Genomic DNA, 18123 nt, shown 5'->3' with positions numbered 1-18123 from the left:
CAGGAGTTCAAGACCAGCCTAGCAACATAGTGAGACCCCATGTCTACTCAAAAAATAATTTAGGATGGGCATGGTGGCTCATACTTGTAATCCCAGCACTTTGGGAGGCCAAGCAGGATTACCACGGGAGTCCAGGAGTTTGAGACCAGCCTGGGCAACAAAGTGAGATCTCATCTCTACAAAAAAATGTAAAAAATAGCCAAGCACGGTGGTGCATGCCTATGGTCCCAGCTACTCAGGAGGTGGAGGTGGGAGGATCGCTTGAGCCTGGGAGTTTGAGGCTGCAGTGAACCAAGATCATGCTACTGCACTCCAGCCTGGGTGACAGAGTGAGACCCTGTCTCAAAAAGAAAAATAAGTCTGGGCGCAGTGGCTCACACCTGTAATCCCAGCAGTTTGGGAGGCCAAGGCAGGCAGATCACTTGAGGTCAGCAGTGCGAGACCAGTATGGGCAACATGGTGAAACCTTGTCTCTATTAAAAATACAAAAATTAGCCAGGTGTGGTAGCAGGTGCCTGTAATCCCAGCTACTCAGAGGCTGAGGCAGGAGAATCGCTTAAACCCTGGAGGTAGAGGCTGCAGCGAGCCGAAATCGCACCACTGCACTCCAGCCTGGGCTACAGAGCAAAACTGCATCTCAAAAAGAAAAGAAAAGGAAAGAAAAGAAAAGAGAAAAGAAACGACAAATAACTTTTTAAATAATTTTTAAAATATTTTAAAGGAATAGAAGTTGACTTTATAGAGCTAATAAAACATCTGGAAAGACTGACATGGTACCTTGTCCGTGCAGCTCCTTTACAAGTTTTCTGTTCTTGCAGCAAGAAAAGAATGTCACTTTCTGGCTAAGCACAGTGGTTAGCGCCTGTAATCCCAGCACTTTGGGAGGCCAGGGTGGGTGAGCCCAGGAGTTTGAGATCAGCCTGGCCAACATGGTGAAACCCTGTCACTAAAAATACAGAACTTAGGAGTGTGGTTGTGCATGCCTGTAATCCCAGCTACTTGGGAGGCTGAGGCAGGAGAATCGCTTGAACCCAGTAGGCAGAGGTTGCAGTGAGCCAAGATCATTCCACTGCACTCCAGCCTGGTGACAGGCAAGACTTTCACAAAAAAAAAAGTTCTAGCAAAGCCAATTTAAACGAACCTATATGGCCAATCACTATTCTTGCTGCACTTTATGCAAATAATCAGGCCAAGTATATTACGACTAAAACTTATTTTGCAAATTAATTGGTCCTGCTATGATTTATCCTTGCTGAAAATGGGAAACTAGAGAGAGAATTATGTTTTAGAAGAAAAATTATGTTTTAGAAGAAATCTATAGTCCACCCACTATTTGATTCTAGCCCTGTTCATTGTTTGTGAGTTTTTGTTATTTGCCTACAGTAAGGATGAAATCATAAATTCTTTCCTGGTTACAAGTCCCTATACTAACGTTTCCAAATTTGTCTTCCACGTTTCTGACTTGGACGCAATACAATTGCTACCGTCTTTTTCCTGAGGCCCTCCAGGCTGAAGCTCATATGTTGTGACATACAAACTGCAGGCAAGAAAAACCTGTCAGATTGCCAGCATCTACTTCCACGTTAACTGAAGATGCTTCAAGTCTTACATCCAGACAACTCACCCAACTGCCCTCCAGACTCTAAGGAAGCCGGTTTGTAGATTGTACCAAACATTAACCTTTGTTTTTCTTCTGTTTGAAAGCCCATCTGCGATGCCATCTTCTGATATGGGCAGCTTTTAGTGTGTGAAACTTCTAGGGAAGTTTCTGACAGGGTAATGTTGGGGCCAGGAAACCAATACCACAAAATATGGCGTTTTGACATGCTGAACTGAAGAAGCCTCAAGGTCTTTCTGACCTTCCCCCAACATGCACATATACTGTCTCACCCAAAGTCCCTATCTGCCTAACATCCAGACTCTCCAAAAGGAACAATTATTTTTTCTTCCCTTTCCTATAAGACCAAGACTGTAACCACACCTGAAGCAACCCCTTCACAAGATAATGTACAAGTTAATCTCTGTTCCCTGATTCATTTATTCTCCCTAGCAATGCCCTCAACAGAATTCCTCTTCCCCCTCTCACAACCTGTTTTGCCAGAATAGCTTACAAGCTTCTGAATCACACTGTAGGATGGGCAATCACCCCATGATTCTCCCCATGTATGCACATTAAATAAATGTGTATGCCTTTTCTCCAATTAATCTACCTTTTGTGAGCTGATTGTTCAGTGAACCTTTGGAGGGCAGAGGGGAGGTTTCCCTTGACCCGTAAAGCCTCAGTGTATCTGATTTACTCTGTGAGAAGGACCACTGAGTTGTAGGCAGAGTTCCTGACCCTCCAAATTACAAAAACGAGCTTTCTAATCCAAGCCTCTCCAAGCAGAAAAAACAGCCATCATTGAATAATCTTTCAAAATAGAATGTCCTATAGAAAATATACATTCGCTATAAAAATAAGCACTAGGCCATGCATCCCTTGGTTCCCACGGCCACCATCCTAGTTCAGGCCCCAATATTAGACCATTGCAGCTGAGTCCTAACTACCTTTTCTCTGCCTCCAGTCTCTTCCATTAGTCCATTTCCCCTTGCCACCAGATTGCTGTTTCTAAAACACAGAGCTAATCATATGACTCTCTTGATTAAGAAAAACAGAAAAACAACTTCAGTGGCTCTCACAGCCTACTGGATCAAGTACAAACTCCTTTGTCTAGTATTCAAGGTCCTCCATTAACTGGCCCCAAACTACCTCCCAACACACACACACATACACACACACACACACACACACACACACACACGTTCTTTCTCTAAATTTCAGCTTCCCTGAATGTTATTCTTAGAACACAGTGAACTTTCATGTCATCAAATATTTGTATGTGTTTTTCTCTCTAAAATGCCCTTTGGCCTACCAGTCTTCTCTCTCTCTTTTTTTTGTTTTTTTTGAGACAGGTCTCACTCTGTCACCCACGATGGAGTGCAGTGGTGCCATCTCGGCTCCCTGGAACCTCCGCCTCCCAGATTCAAGCAATTCTCCCACCTCAGCCTCCCAAGTAGCTGAGAGTACAGGTACACACCACCATGCCTGGCTAATTTTTGTATTTTTTTTTAGCAGAGTCAGGGTTTCGCCATGTTGGCCAGTCTGGTGTTGAACTCTTGCCCTCAAGTGATCCGCCAGCCTCAGCCTCTCAAAGTGCTGGGATTACAGGCGTGAGCCACTGCGCCTGGCCCAAGTCTTCTCTTTTTAAGACCCAGTTTAGGCTGGGCACTAATATAAAAATTAGCCAGGCGTGGTGGCCCGCGCCTGCAGTCCCAGCTACTCCGGAGATTGAGGCAGGGGGATAGCTTGAACCTGGGAGGTGGAGGTTGCAGTGAGTGGAGATCGCACCACTGCACTTCAGTCTGGGCAACAGAGTGAGACCTGTCTCAAAAAAAAAAAAAAAAAAAGACTCGGTTTATTTTACTGCAGTTTCAGAGTGAGAAAAAAGAAAAAGATCCAGTTTAAATGTTGCTCCTGATGGTTAAAATCATGATGTCTGTTCGACCTGGGTCCAATCCAGGATTACTTAATGGGTGACCTTGAGCAAGTTACCTAAACTCTCTTTCCTTTAGCTTCCTCATTTATATAATGTGGGAAATAATAGTAACTACTTCTTAGAGTTGTAGGTCATAAACCAAATAATACATGTAAAACGTTTAGAACAATGCCGGGCATCTGATTAGAGCTCAATGAATGTTAGCTCTGATTTAAAATAATGATAAATTAATAATGAATAAAGAAATAATACATAAATGTCCTATTTCCTGAGAAGATTTTCTTATTTATCCAAAGAAATGTAATCATTTCTATCACAATACATTCATAGTTTATACTGCTTATAACATTTATTTTCACATCTCTTCATACAATTTCTGGAAGATAGAATGTGTTAAAAAATTATTTGTTTAAAATGAGGTCATATTTACTATTCAAGGTTGTTTTTTTTTTCTTTCTTTAGAGATAAGGTCTCACTGTGTCAGCCAGGCTGGAATGCAGTGACATGATCACAGCTCACAGTAGCCTCAAGCTCCTAGGCTCCAGCAATCCTCCTACCCTAGCCTCCCGAGCTGCTAGGCAGGTGTATGCACCACACTGGATTTTTTTTTTTTTCTAGAGACAGAGTCTCACTATGTTGACCAGGCTGGTCTCAATCTTCAGGCCCCAAGTGATCCTCCCATCTTGGCCTCCCAAAGTGTTGAAATTATAAGCATGAGCCACCATGCCTGGCCAAGTTTTTTTTTTTTTTTTTTTGAGAGGGAGTCTCGCTCTGTCATCCCCCAGGCTGGAGTGCAGAGGCACAATCTCAGCTCACTGCAACCTCTGACTCCCAGGTCAAAGCGATCCTTCTGCCTTAGCCTCCTGAGTAGCTGGGATTACAGGCACCTGCCACCATGCCTGGCTAATTTTTGTATTGTTAGTAGAGACAGGGTTTCACCATGTTGGCCAGGCTGGTCACAAACTCTTGACCTCAAGTGATCCACCCACCTTGGCCTCCCAAAGTGCTGGGATACAGGGTAAGCCCGGCCTCTGGCCAAGTTTTTTTGTTTTTGTTTTTGTTTTGAGACGGAGTCTCGCTCTGTCACCCAGGCTGGAGTGCAGTAGCGCGATCTTGGCTCACTGCAAACTCCACCTCCCAGGTTCACGCCATTCTCCTGCCTCAGCCTCCTGAGTAGCTGGGACTACAGGCGCCCGCCACTATGCCCGGCTAATTTTTTTGAATTTTTTTAGTAGAGATGGGATTTCACCATTTATTTATATTTATGTATATTATTTATATTATTATAATATTTATATTAAATAAATAAAATAAAATATTTATTGCTTTTTTTTCCCTTTTTTTTTTTGAAACAGGGTCTCATTCTTTTGCTCAGGCTGGAGTGCAGTGGCTTGATCTCGGCTCACTGCAACCTCTGCCTCCCAGTCTCAAGCAATCCTCCCACCTTAGCCTTCTAAGCAGCTGGGGCTACAGATGTGCACTACCACGCCCAGCTAGCTTTTGTATATTTTGTAGAGATGGGGTTTCGCCATCTTGCCCAGGCTGGTCTCAAACTCCTGGTCCACCTGCCTCAGCCTCCCAAAGTGCTGGGATTACAGGAATGCGCCACCACGCCCAGCCTGCGTACCTAATTATATAAATTCTATGTTCCTCTGGTAATCCAACAAATGTCTACATGCCATCAGAAGCAGCCCAACCTACTTCAACTGGTCTTCATCGGAACTGAAAATCAGAGCTATAAAGGCCTTTAGAGTTCACCTAACCTAGCCTAACACTGCTGAAGTTGGGGAAATAGTTCTAGAGAGGGGACACTGACCCAAAGTCATGGAGTATTTCAGTCACCCACTGCTATGTAACAAACTACCCCAAAGCTTAGTGGCTTAACCCAACAACCATTTTATTATTTCTCATAATTGTGTGGGTCAGGTATTCAGTCAGGGCTAGGCAGGTCACTTCTGCTGTTCCACATGAAGTCAGTTGGGGTCACTGCATGGTATTCACTCACATGCCTTGAGCCTTCACTCATATTCCTTAAGCCTTGGCAGGAGTGGCTGGAAAGCTGGCTTCATTTAGGCCCCTCTATCTCTCCGTGTAGTTTTAATATGATCTCTCCAGCCAAATACGTGGTGGGCTCCAAGGGACAGTGTTCCCAAGAGGCAGGAAATAGTAGTTACCAGTCTGAATTTCCTGGGCTTGGAAAGTAGCACAGTGTCACTTCTGCAGTATTCTATTGGTCAAAGCAATCGCAGAGGCCACCCAGACTCAAGAGGAGGCACTCCTTGATACTCTTACCCACCTGTCAATGGTAAGAGTAATTAAGAATTTACAACCATCTTTAATCTGTAACAGTCGGCCCTCGGGCCACAAATTATTTACATTCCTCGCACATGCAAAATATATTCAGATCTTCAAAGGACCTACCCAGCAAAATTCAGCACATTACAGCGTCAGACTTAGGATCAAGGTCCATGATCTCATCATCTGAATAAGTTCCAGATGTGGAGGTGGGCTCCTCAGATGTAGTTCCTAGGGTGTAGCTTCTTTTCAACCTGAAGACTTGTGAACTAAAGAGATAAGTTATCTGCTATCTGCTCCTTATATAACCAGCTATAATGGTGATAGAGGCATAAGAACTGCAATAGACACTTCTGTTCAAAAGAGGTGGTAGCCTGGCATGGTGGCTCATGCCTGTAATCCCAAGACTTTTTTTTTTTTTTTTTTTGAGATGGAGTCTTGCTCTGTCACCTAGGTTGGAGTACAGTGGTGAGATCTTGGCTCACTGCAACCTTCACCTCCTGGGTTCAAGCGATTCTCCTGCCTCAGCCTCCCAAGTAGCTGGGATTACAGGCGCCTGTCACCATGCCCCGCTAATTTTTTGTATTTTTGTTAGAGACGGGGTTTTGCCATGTTGGCCAGGCTGGTCTGGAACTCCTGACCTCAGGTGATCTACCCACCTCAGCCTCCCAAAGTGCTAGGATTACAGGTGTGAGCCACCGCACCCGGCCTGTAATCCCAACACTTTGGAGGCTGAGGAGGGAGGATCCCTTGAGCCTAGGAGTTCGAGACCAGCCTGGATAACATGGGGAGACTCCATCTCTACCAAAACAAAAAAAGAAAAAAAAATTAGGCCAGGTGCAGTGGCTCACGCCTGTAATCCTAGCACTTTGGGAGGCCGAGGCAGGCAGATCACGAGGTCAGGAGATGGAGACCATCCTGGCTAACACAGTGAAACCCCATCTCTACTAAAAATACAAAAAATTAGCTGGGTGTGGTGGCATGCGCCTGTAGTCCCAGCAACTCAGGAGGCTGAGGCAGGAGAATCACTTGAACCCAGAAGGTGGAGGTTGCAGTGAGCCAAGATTGCGCCACTGCACTCCAGCCTGGGTGACAGAGCAAAACTCCATCTCAAAAAAAAAAAAAAAAATTAGCTGGGCATAGTGGCACGTATCTGTGGTCGCAGCTACTTGGGGCAGAGGTGGGGCGTACATCAGGAGGATCGCTTAAGTCCAGGAAGTGAAGGCTGTAGTGGGTCGTGACTGTGCCAATGTGCCCCAGCCTAGGTGACAGAGCAAGACCCTGTCTCAAAAAACAAAAACAATAAACAAAAGAGGTGGTGGGGGGGAACAAAAGCACATAGCAGTCACTGGTGCATAGAAATTCTGAAATCTAGCTAGGCATATTTTGCCAGTTCTGCTCCCTACAGATGATTCTCTGTGAATTTTGATTCTGCCCTCTGAGTCATCCTTCCTTTTCCATAAGAAATAGCCCATTTTTGTAGCTGAGCAGTTTTCTTAGTCTGCTTTCTGCCCTACTAGGCCGGAGGGGGAGAAAGGGGGGATCTAAAGACCTCTTCATTTTGTACTATCTCAGTAGGTTTCAGGCCAAGCTAATGTAATCTTTCTAAAATTTGGGGAGTTTCCCATATGTCAAGTTACACTTCACTCCATTAGCAAAGCACCACACCCACAAATGTCTTTCAAATAGCCTTTCTCTACCTTGGGCCTCCTGTAAAGCTGCTGCGGCACCACAGCAGTAAGACTGAGAAACTCAATTGTTTAGCACAGAAGGTCTATAAGGCACAAAATTAAGTTCCTTATAATTTTTTCTTTAGAAATGATTTTGAAAGTATCTATGAGACACTGCCTTAAATCTTTCTGATCTCTTAACAAAAGGTTTTACATTGCGTGCTTGACTTGTCTTTGCCCTGTGATATCATTTTACTGGCAACACCATGGTCTTAATTGTTACCCTAAGGCCATTTCTTCCTTTTTTTTTTTTTTTTTTTGGAAGCCAGAGCGTCTCAACCTGTCACCCAGGCTGGAGTGCAGTAGTGCAATCTCAGCTCACTGCAATCTCCAACACTAGGGTTCAAACAATTCTCATGCCTCAGCCTCCCAGGTCGCTGGGACTACAGGCTCACGCCACCACACTCGGCTAATTTTTTGTATTTTAGTAGAGACATGGTTTCACCAGGTTGCCCAGGTTGGTCTTAAACTCCTGGCCTCAAGTGAGCCACCCGCCTCAGCCTCCCAAAGCGCTAGGATTACAGGTGTGAGCCACTGCGCCTGGCTCCTTTGAGATTCTTATTCGAACTAGAAATATTACCCTGGGCCCTTCTCATATCTCATCATAGCCAACTAGGAAAAGACAGATGACACTGTACTTTCTGCCTGGAATCTCCCCAGCCAGATCCATAAGTTCATTAGGTACCTTTCTATTTTCCATGTTACCTCAAGGGACAGCGTTGCCAAACTTTCCTCCAGCTTCCAATAACAAGTACTCACCAACAATCTCCTCTAGGCCTTTCCAGCATGCAGTAATAGACTCCTCAAGACCCTTCAAATCTCCACCCATTGCTCAGTCCCAAAGCCAATGCCATATATTTTGGGTTGTTATGAAACCACCATTGCAAAATTGTAACTGAGACGGTGAAAGAGATCTGACCTAACCAACTCCATCTTGCTTCTAACCTTCAAGCAAGATGGAGTTGGTTAGGTCAGATCTCCAAGTTATTCATTCCTGGGCATAGGCTGAACTAATTTTGGGAGGAACTTAGTTTATAGTTTTGTTTTGTTTGAGACAGAGTCTCGCTCTGTCACCCAGGCTAGAGTGCAGTGGCACAATCTCATCTCACTGCAACCTCTGCCTCCAAGTTTCAAGCAATTCTCCCTGCCTCAGCCTCCCAAGTAGCTGGGATTACAGCTGCCTGCCACCACGCCTGGCTAATTTTTGTATTTTTAGTAGAGGCGAAGTTTCACCATGTTGGCCAGGCTGGTCTCAAACTCCTGACCTCAAGTGATCCACCCACCTCAGCCTCCCAAAGTGCTGGGATTACAGGCATAAACCACTGCGTCTGGCCATAGTTTATAGTTTAAAACAAAGATGATAACAGACCTTTGCCAAAGCAAACTTCCTTCTTGTCTGGGGACTAGACTGCCTTTGTAGGACTAACAGATTAACCGCAAGATTACAAATTATGGTTTAGGAGTACTGCAGCTGGAGGCTACAAGATTCTGACCCTCCCTAAACTGTTCCTAAAATCAGTGCTTGAGATATTTTGCAGACCCTGCACTTGATGGATCAGCTGATACCACCCGGATTGATAAAATGGCTCATATGATCTTGTGGCCCCCAACCAGGAACTGACTCAGCTCAAGAAGACAGCTTCACTCCTTATGATTTCATCTCTGACCAGACCAATCAGCACTCCCGGCTCACTGGCTTCCCCCCACCCACCAAGTTGTTCTTAAAAACTGATCCCTGAATGCCTGGGGAGACTGATTTGAGTAATAATAAAACTCCAGTCTTTCGCACAGCCGACTCTGTGTGAATTATTCTTTCTCTATTGCAATTCCTGTCTTGATAAATTGGCTCTGTCTAGGCAGCGGGCAAGGTGAACCCATTGGGTGGTTACAGTTACAGAAGCACCCCATTTCCAGGTATCAAATTCTGTTCCAGATATCAGTTGTTGTATAATAAACTATCCCCAAACTTAGTTGCTTTATTTTAAAAAATGTATTATTTCTCTCAATTCTGTGGGCCAATATTAGGGGTGAGGCTTGGATTGCCAATTCTTCTGCCCCACCGGGAATTAACTGGGGTCAGTTGATGATATTCAGCTAGCAGTTGGGACAGTCCGGAGGTTCCAAGACTGCTCTGCTTCCATGATTGACATATTGGCAAGGACAATTGAAAGGCTGACTCAGCAGGGCCCTTCACCCTCTCATGAAGGCTAGGCTCAGGCAGGTCCTTCTAGTCTCAATGCCTATCCATGAGGTCTCTCCAGAAGAAATGTCAGATATCTTACATGACACCTAAGGACCCCAAGAAGCAGTGTTCCGGGAAATAGGACGTGGAAGCTTTTAGTCTTTTAAGGTCTGGGCTTGGAAACTGAAACAGCATCATTTCTACCATATTTTATTCATCAAAGCAGTTACAGAGTCTGCTCAGATTCAAGGGGAAAAGATAACTAGCTGGGATAGCCCACAGTCTAATAAGGTGAGTAGATATCTTGAAAGATAATGCTAGATGCTAATAGAGAGGTGTACCAAATGCTGGCAGAACACAGGACTAGGAAATATCTATAGTGGGGAAAAGGGAGGATCAGGGTGGGCTTCCCAGAGAAATGACTATAGTGTTGAGTTTTAAAAGATGAAGAACACTGGGTGTGGTGGCTAATGCCTGTAATCCCAGCACTTTGGGAGGCTGAGGCAGCCAGATCACTTGAGCTCAGGAGTTTGAGACCAGCCTGGCTAACATGGCGAAACCCTGTCTCTACAAAAAATACAGAAGTTGCCCAGTGTTCTGTTACCTATTGTTCAAACACTAAGCAAATCATTCTGCTTCTCTGTACTTTTCTTTCCCTGAAAGCTCCAAGGACTGTCCCTTCCCATCTTGGAATACAGGGCCCCATTTGTCAAAAATAAGCTTGACAAACAATATTCTATCCATAATTTTGCCCTCATTTTTCTAATTTTTTTCATTGCACAAACTGTTTTGAAACAATAATATTAACGAGAAAGAGAATATTGTTGACAATCCTCTTCTATTGAACCATTTTGATTTTTCTGTATTACCTTGGTGACCATTGTCTCCAAGTTCTAAAATTCTAGTCTCTGTCAACATGTCATTTTTTCATCGTTTTAATGAGAGAACACATTTCATCGTATTTTCTGTATTTTTAACTAAATATTATATCCCAATAAAGTTTTATGTTTCATTCATGCATATAGCCAACAACTATACAGTTCCTACAATGTGCTAAACTTTTTTTTTTTTTTTTGAGACAGGGTCTATAGAAGCTCATCATTAACAGAAAAAATAAAATAAAGGGACAGGGTCTCTCTCTGTTGCCCAGGCTGGAGTGCAGTGGCATGATCACGGCTCACTGTAGCCTCAATCGCTCAGGTTCAAACTCTAGGGCTCAAACAATCCACCTGTTTCAACCTCCAGCATGGCTGGGACCACAAGCACGTGCCACCACGCTCCGCTAGTTTTTTTTATTATTATTATTTGTAGAGACAGGGTCTCCCTGTGTTGCCCAGGCTGGTCTCCAATTCCTGGACTCAAGCTATCCTTCTGGCTTGGCCTCCTAAAGTGCTGAGATTATAGGCGTGAGTCACTGTGCCCGGCCTTTTTTGTTTTTGTTTTTTGATAGGATCTCACTCTGTTGCCCAGGCTGGAGTGCAAGATCATAGCTCACTGCAGCCTTGAACTCCTGGGCTTAGGCGATTCTCCTACTTCAGTCTCCTGAGTAGCTGGGATTACAGGTGTGAGCTGCTGTGCCCAGCTTAGACTATTTTAGATGCTGAGGATTTCTAGTAGTGAGTAAGAGAAGGCCCTTGCCCTGTAAGCTTAATTCCAGTGGAAGAGACATGCAATGAACCATTCATAATAGTAAAATGTCAGGTGTTATCAAGAAAAACAAAGCAAGGTAAGAGAATAGAGAATAGAGACTGACATTGTGAAGTATGACCATTTCAGAAAATAACCTCATGGAGTGAATATATGATTACTGTACTTAATCACTTCTCTATGATTGAATAGATTATTATTTTTGAGATTGTCTTCAGTGAACATCTATATATATAATTATACATATTTTTCCTTGTTTTATTTTTATTTTAAAATTTTAAAATTTTATCCCATGTGGGAAGCTGAAGATGAAAAATAATTAAAATTTTCCCCCAGGGAAAGGACCACAGGCAGTTTTAGCTCCTGATTTTTACTGCAGAATACTGTAATCACCATAATTAATATTTTAGGTGTCTAAATGTTACCAAGAATTTAGATATGTTCTATGTGTAGTTTTCCAGTGTATCATGACATTTCTGTCTACTATACCTTCACCCAAGCTCTTCTCTCTCCTTAAGTCATCCGTCTACAGTCAGTCCCACCCCACCCAGCTGCTCTTCCTCCTCCTTCTCATACAAAACTTGAGTGTCATCTCCTCCAAGAAGACTTTTTAACTCCTGTAGACCAATGTTTCTCAAACCTTTTTTTTTTTTTGAGACGGGGTCTCGCCCAGGCTGGAGTGCAGTGGTGTGATCTTGGCTCACTACAACCTCTGCCTCCTGGGTTCAAGCGATTCTCCTGCCTCAGCCTCCCAAGTAGCTGGGATTACATGCCCATGCCACCATGCCTGGCTGATTTTTGTATTTTAGTAGAGATGGGGTTTCACCATGTTGGCCAGGCTGGTCAAGTGATCCACCCTCCTCGGCCTTCCAAAGTGCTGGAATTACAGGCATGAGCCACAGCACCTGGCACTTTTTTTTTTTTTCTGAGACAGAATCTCGCTCTGTAGCCCAGGCTGGAGTGCAGTGGCATGATCTTGGCTTACTGCAACCTCCATCTCCTGGGTTCAAGTGATTCTCATGCCTCAGCCTCCCAAGTAGCTGAGACCACAGGCAAGCCCCACCATACCCAGCTAATTTTTGTATTTTTGGTAGAGACAATATTTCACCACGTTGGCCAGGCTGGTCTCAAACTCCTGGCCTCAACTGATCCTCCTGCCTCAGCCTCCTAAAGTGCTGGGATTACAGGCATGAGCCACCATTCCCGGCCATTCTTTTTTTTTTTTTTTTTTTTTTTTTTTTAAGACAGGATCTCATTCTGTCAGGCTGGAGTGCAGTGGCCCCATCATAGTTCACTGCAGCCTCAACCTCCTGGACTTAAGCTCAACTCCCAATGTGTTGAGATTATAGGCATGAACCACCATGCTTAGCCTCTGAAACCTTAATGTGCATACAAATCACCTGAGGATCATGGTAAAATGTATATTCTCATTTAGTCAGTCTCAGGTGGGACCTGAGAGTTTGCAGTTCTAACAAGCTCACAGGATATTCAAATTAGTGCTGATCAACAGAGCATCCTTTGAGTAAGAAGGCCTTAGAATGGCAACTCTCAAACTTTCCATTTTTGGATTAAAAAGTATTGAGTTCCTTCTTTTCCCATATGCAAAAGAAAAGAATAAGAAAATGTTTTCAGAGAGAGACAAAAAAGAAAAATATTGAGAGGCCAGGCTTGGTAGCTCACGCCTGTAATCCCAGCACTTTGGAAGGCTGAGGCAGGAGGATCACTTGAGCCTAGGAGTTCAAGACCAGCCTGGGCAATATAGTGAGACACTGTCTCTACAGAAAAAATAGCTGGGCATGGTGGCGTGTGCCTGTAGTCTCAGCTACTCAGGAGGCTGAGGCAGGAGGATAGCTTGAGCTAGGAGGTCAAGGCTGCAGTGAGCTGTGATCATGCCACTATACTCCAGCCTGGGTGACAGAGCCAGCTCAAGCCCCTGCCTGTAAAACAATTAAATAAAATCTATCAATATTTATCAGAAATCAAACTGAGAAATATAAAGAATATTTATTTAATTTGTTTAAAAGTAATAAATTAAGCCCAATAAATGTTAAGATAAATAACATGTTTATGAAAAATAGCTATATTTTCCAAAACAAAAAAAGTTCTACATTTCTGCAATATCACTTTAATATCTGGTTCATTTTCTTGGAGAAATATGCCAGCAAAAAATATGTAATAATAGGCCGGGTGTGGTAGCTCACACCTGTAATCCCAGCACTTTGGGAGGCTGAGGTGGGCAGATCACTTGAGGTCAGGAGTTTGAGACCAGCCTGGCCAACATGATGAAACCCCGTCTCTACTAAAAATACAAGGAATCCAAGGGAAGTTGATCCGATGTGGAAAGATATAATGTTACTGCTAGATCAGACACTAACCCCAAATGAGAGAAGTGCCACCATAACTGCAGCCTGAGAGTTTGGCGACCTCCAGTATCTCAGTCAGGTCAATGATAGGATGACAACAGAGGAAAAAGCAACTAAGTCAAAAAGCGAAAAGGGAGCTTACTAACTCAAAAATCTTAAAGTATGGGGCTATTCTGTTAGAAAAAGGTGATTTAACACTAACCACTGAAAATTCCCTTAACCCAGCAGATTTCCTAACAGGGGATTTAAATCTTAATTACCATACAAAGGTCCGACCACACCTAAGAGTAACTCCCTTCAGGACAGGACGGACTGATGGCTCCTCCCAAGTGATTGAGGAGAAAAAAACACAATGGGTATTCAGTAATTGATAGGGAAACTCTCGTAGAAGCAGAGTTAGAAAAATTGCCTAATAATTGGTCTGCTCAAACGTGCAGAGCTGTTTGCACTCAGCCAAGCCTTAAAGTACTTACAGAATCAAAAATCTCTATCTCAATCCTGACTCAAAAGGTTACCTACAACGTCTCTGAAATGAATTTGCATAAGAACTGTTGTTTATGGGAATGCATCTTGATGGCGCAGCTGGGTTGTTATGAAATACTCAGGAACCCAGCCCAGCTCTAGGACTCACCCCTGAGCACAAAGGCAATGTTGGGCACGCTGGTAAAGGATCACTAGAATCCAGCAGCCTGGACCTTTCTTTGTGGTCAAGAAAGGCGGGAAAACAGGCGCAAGACTTCTACATCGGTAAGCGTAACTAATCCAATAAGCAGAGGTCCATGGGTTGTTATGCATCCTGGAAAGGAATAAGCATTAGGACCATAGAGGACGCTCTAGGACTAATGCTCATCAGAAAATGACTAGGGGTGCTGGCATCCCTATGTTCTTTTTTCAGATGGGAAACATTCCCCCCAAGGCAAAAACGCCCCTAAGATGTATTCTGGAGAGTTCAGCCCAGTCAGAGTGAGTGCACCTTTTTCTCTCTCAGACTTAAAGCAAATTAAAATAGACTTAGGTAAATTCTCAGATAACCTTGAGAATTAAGTTAGGACAATCCTTTGATCTGACATGGAGAGATATAATGTCACTGCTAGATCAGACACTAACCCCAAATGGGAGAAGTGCCGCCATAACTGCAGCCTGAGAGTTTGGCGATCTCTGGTGTCTCAGTCAGGTCAATGATAGGATGACAACGGAGGAAAAAGAACAATTCCCCACAGCCCAGCAGGCAGTTCCCAGTGTAGACACTCATTGAGACACAGAATCAGAACACAGAGATTGGTGCCGCAGACATTTGCTAACTTGTGTGCTAAAAGGACTAAGGAAAACTAGGAAGAAGCCTATAAATTATTCAATGATGTCCACTATAACACAGGGAAAGGAAGAAAATCCTACTGCCTTTCTGGAGAGACTAAGGGAGGCGTTGAGGAAACATACCTCTCTGTCACCTGACTCTATTGAAGGCCAACTAATCTTAAAGGATAAGTTTATCCCTCAGTCAACTGCAGATATTAGAAAAAAAAACTTCAAAAGTCTGCCTTAGGCCCGGAGCAAAACTTAGAAACCCTATTGAACTGGGCAACCTCGGTTTTTTATAATAGAGATCAGGAGGAGCAGGTGGAACGGGACAAACGGGATTTTAAAAAGGCCACCGCTTTAGTCATGGCCCTCAGGCAAGCAGACTTTGGAGGCTCTGGAAACGGGAAAAGCTGGGCAAATCGAATGCCTAATAGGGCTTGCTTCCAGTGTGGTCTACGAGGACACGTCAAAAAAGATTGTCCAAGTAGAAATAAGCCGCCCCCTCGTCCATGCCCCTTATGTCAAGGGAATCACTGGAAGGCCCACTGCCCCAGGGGACGAAGGTCCTCTGAGTCAGAAGCCACTAACCAGATGATCCAGCAGCAGGACTGAGGGTGCCCAGGGCAAGTGCCAGCCCATGCCATCACCCTCACAGAGCCCTGGGTATGCTTGACCATTGAGGGTCAGGAGGTTAACTGTCTCCTGGACACTGGCGGCCTTCTCAGTCTTACTCTCCTGTCCCAGACAACTGTCCTCCAGATCTGTCACTATCTGAGGGGTCCTAGGACAGCCAGTCACTAGATACTTCTCCCAGCCACTAAGTTGTGACTGGGGAATTTTACTCTTTTCATATGCCTTTCTAATTATGCCTGAAAGCCCCACTCCTTTGATAGGGAGAGACATCCTAGCAAAAGCAGGGGCTATCATACACTAGAATTAGGAGAAGGAAAAAGGGTAAATATATATACAGACTCTAAGTATGCTTACCTAGTCCTCCATGCCCACGCAGCAATATGGACAGAAAAGGAATTCCTAACTTCCGAGGGAGCACCTATCAAATATCCGGAAGCCATTAGGAGATTATTATTGGCTGTACAGAAACCTAAAGAGGTGGCAGTCTTACACTGCTGGGGTCATCAGAAAGGAAAGGAAAGGAAAGGGAAATAGAAGGGAACCGCCAAATGGATATTGAAGCCAAAAGAGCCACAAGGCGGGACCCTCCATTAGAAATGCTTATAGAAGGACCCCTAGTGTGGGGTAACCCCCTCCAGGAAACCAAGCCCCAGTACTCAGCAGAAGAAATAGAATGGGGAACCTCACGAGGACATAGTTTTCTCCCCTCAGGATGGCTAGCCACCAAAGAAGGAAAAATACTTTTGCCTGCAGCTAACCAATGGAAATTACTTAAAATCCTTCACCAAACCTTTCACTCTGGCATTGGTAGCACCCATCAGATGGCCAAATTATTATTTACTGGACCAGGCCTTTTCAAAACTATCAAGCAGATAGTCAGGGCCTGTGAAGTGTGCCAAAGAAATAATCCCCTGCACTTCAGGCCATACATTTCAATCCCTGTATCTTTAACCTCCTTGTTAGGTTTTTCTCTTCCAGAATCGAAGCTGTAAACTACAAATGGTTCTTCAAATGGAGCCCCAGATGCAGTCCATGACTAAGATCTACTGGGGTCCCCTGGACTGGCCTGCTAGCCCATGCTCCGATGTTGATGACATCGAAGGCAACCCTCCACAGGAAATCTCAACTGCACAACCCCTACTTCGCCCCAATTCAGCAGGAAGCAGTTAGAGTGATCGTCGGCCAACCTCCGCAACAGCACTTGGGTTTTCCTGTTGAGAGGGGGAACTGAAAGACAGGACTAGCTGGATTTCCTAGGCCAACTAATAATTCCTAAGCCCAGCTGGGAAAGGTGACTGCACTTACCTTTAAACACGGGGCTAGTAACTCAGCTCACACCCAACTAATCAGGTAGTAAAGAGGGCTCACTAAAATAAAAATTAGGCTAAAGCAGGAGGTAAAGAAATAGTCAAATCATATATTGCCTGAGAGCACAGAGGGAGGGACAATGATCCGGATATAAACCCAGGCATTCAAGCAGGGAGTGGCAACCCCCTTTGAGTCCCCTCCCATTATACGGGAGCTCTGTTTTCACTCTGTTAAATCTTGCAACTACAAAAATAATAATAATAATAAATAAATTATATTTTATAATTAAGTCACACTCTTTGGTCTAAGGACACTTCCCAAGGGCTCCTTTCCAAAACCAGGTTAGGAAGATCACTGAATAGCTACTTCCTTACATGTGAATATACATTTATGCCAAAGGCATTCAAGATAAGCCTTCTCCCCTTCCCTTTATCTGTGAATAGCTGTGTGACATCAGGCAAGTTACTTAATCTCTTTAAAGCCATATTTGTATTTCTGTAAAAGATGACTGTCACTATACCTTCCAGGTCTCTTTATTTGTCCAGTTCTGTCTAATAAATGGCAGTTATGATTATACACACTAACAACTGTGGCTGGGTGAGGTAGCTCACGCCTGTAATCCCAGCACTTTGGGAGGCTGGGATTGCAGGTGTGAGTCACCATGCCTGGCTCTACACAAATTTTAAAAATTAGCCAGGTGTGGTGGTGCATGCCTGTGGTCCCAGCCACGTGGGAGGCAGATGCGGGAGGATAGCTTGAGCCCAGGAGTTCGATGTTGCAGTGAGCTATGATCTTTCCACTGCACTCCAGCCTGGGTGATGGAGGGAGACCCTGATTCTAAAAATAAATAAATAAATAAATAAGAAAAAATGTGTTAAAATATTCATATACGATTAGCAGTAGGCATACATAATATAATACAATAATAGATGCCTTTTTTTTTTTTATCATTGCCTATATTCCAACTGAATGAGATCAGAGACAGCCTCATGAAGAAAGTGGTATTTCAGGATAATTTTTTTTTCATGTCAGACCCATAATGTGCTGACGTTGCAACAAGGTTCCAGGGTGGCACATCTCACACATGCACGTGAATACCGAGTCATCATGCTTATGAATTACAAAAGAAT

The 18123-nt window shown here is 44.0% G+C and overlaps 1 non-coding gene across 1 annotated transcript; it reads right to left on the bottom strand.

Moving 5' to 3' along the window:
* Positions 1–18019: 18019 nt before the first annotated feature.
* Positions 18020–18123, bottom strand: LOC112438687 (small nucleolar RNA U13). The gene has a single exon (XR_003027063.3). It is a non-coding gene; the product is annotated as a small nucleolar RNA U13 (small nucleolar RNA).

Source organism: Pan paniscus, chromosome 1 (assembly GCF_029289425.2).
Source record: "Pan paniscus chromosome 1, NHGRI_mPanPan1-v2.0_pri, whole genome shotgun sequence".
In the NCBI taxonomy this organism is placed as follows: domain Eukaryota; kingdom Metazoa; phylum Chordata; class Mammalia; order Primates; family Hominidae; genus Pan; species Pan paniscus.
The sequence above is the reverse complement of the archived record's forward strand: the minus strand, read 5'-3'. Positions and strand labels throughout refer to the sequence as shown.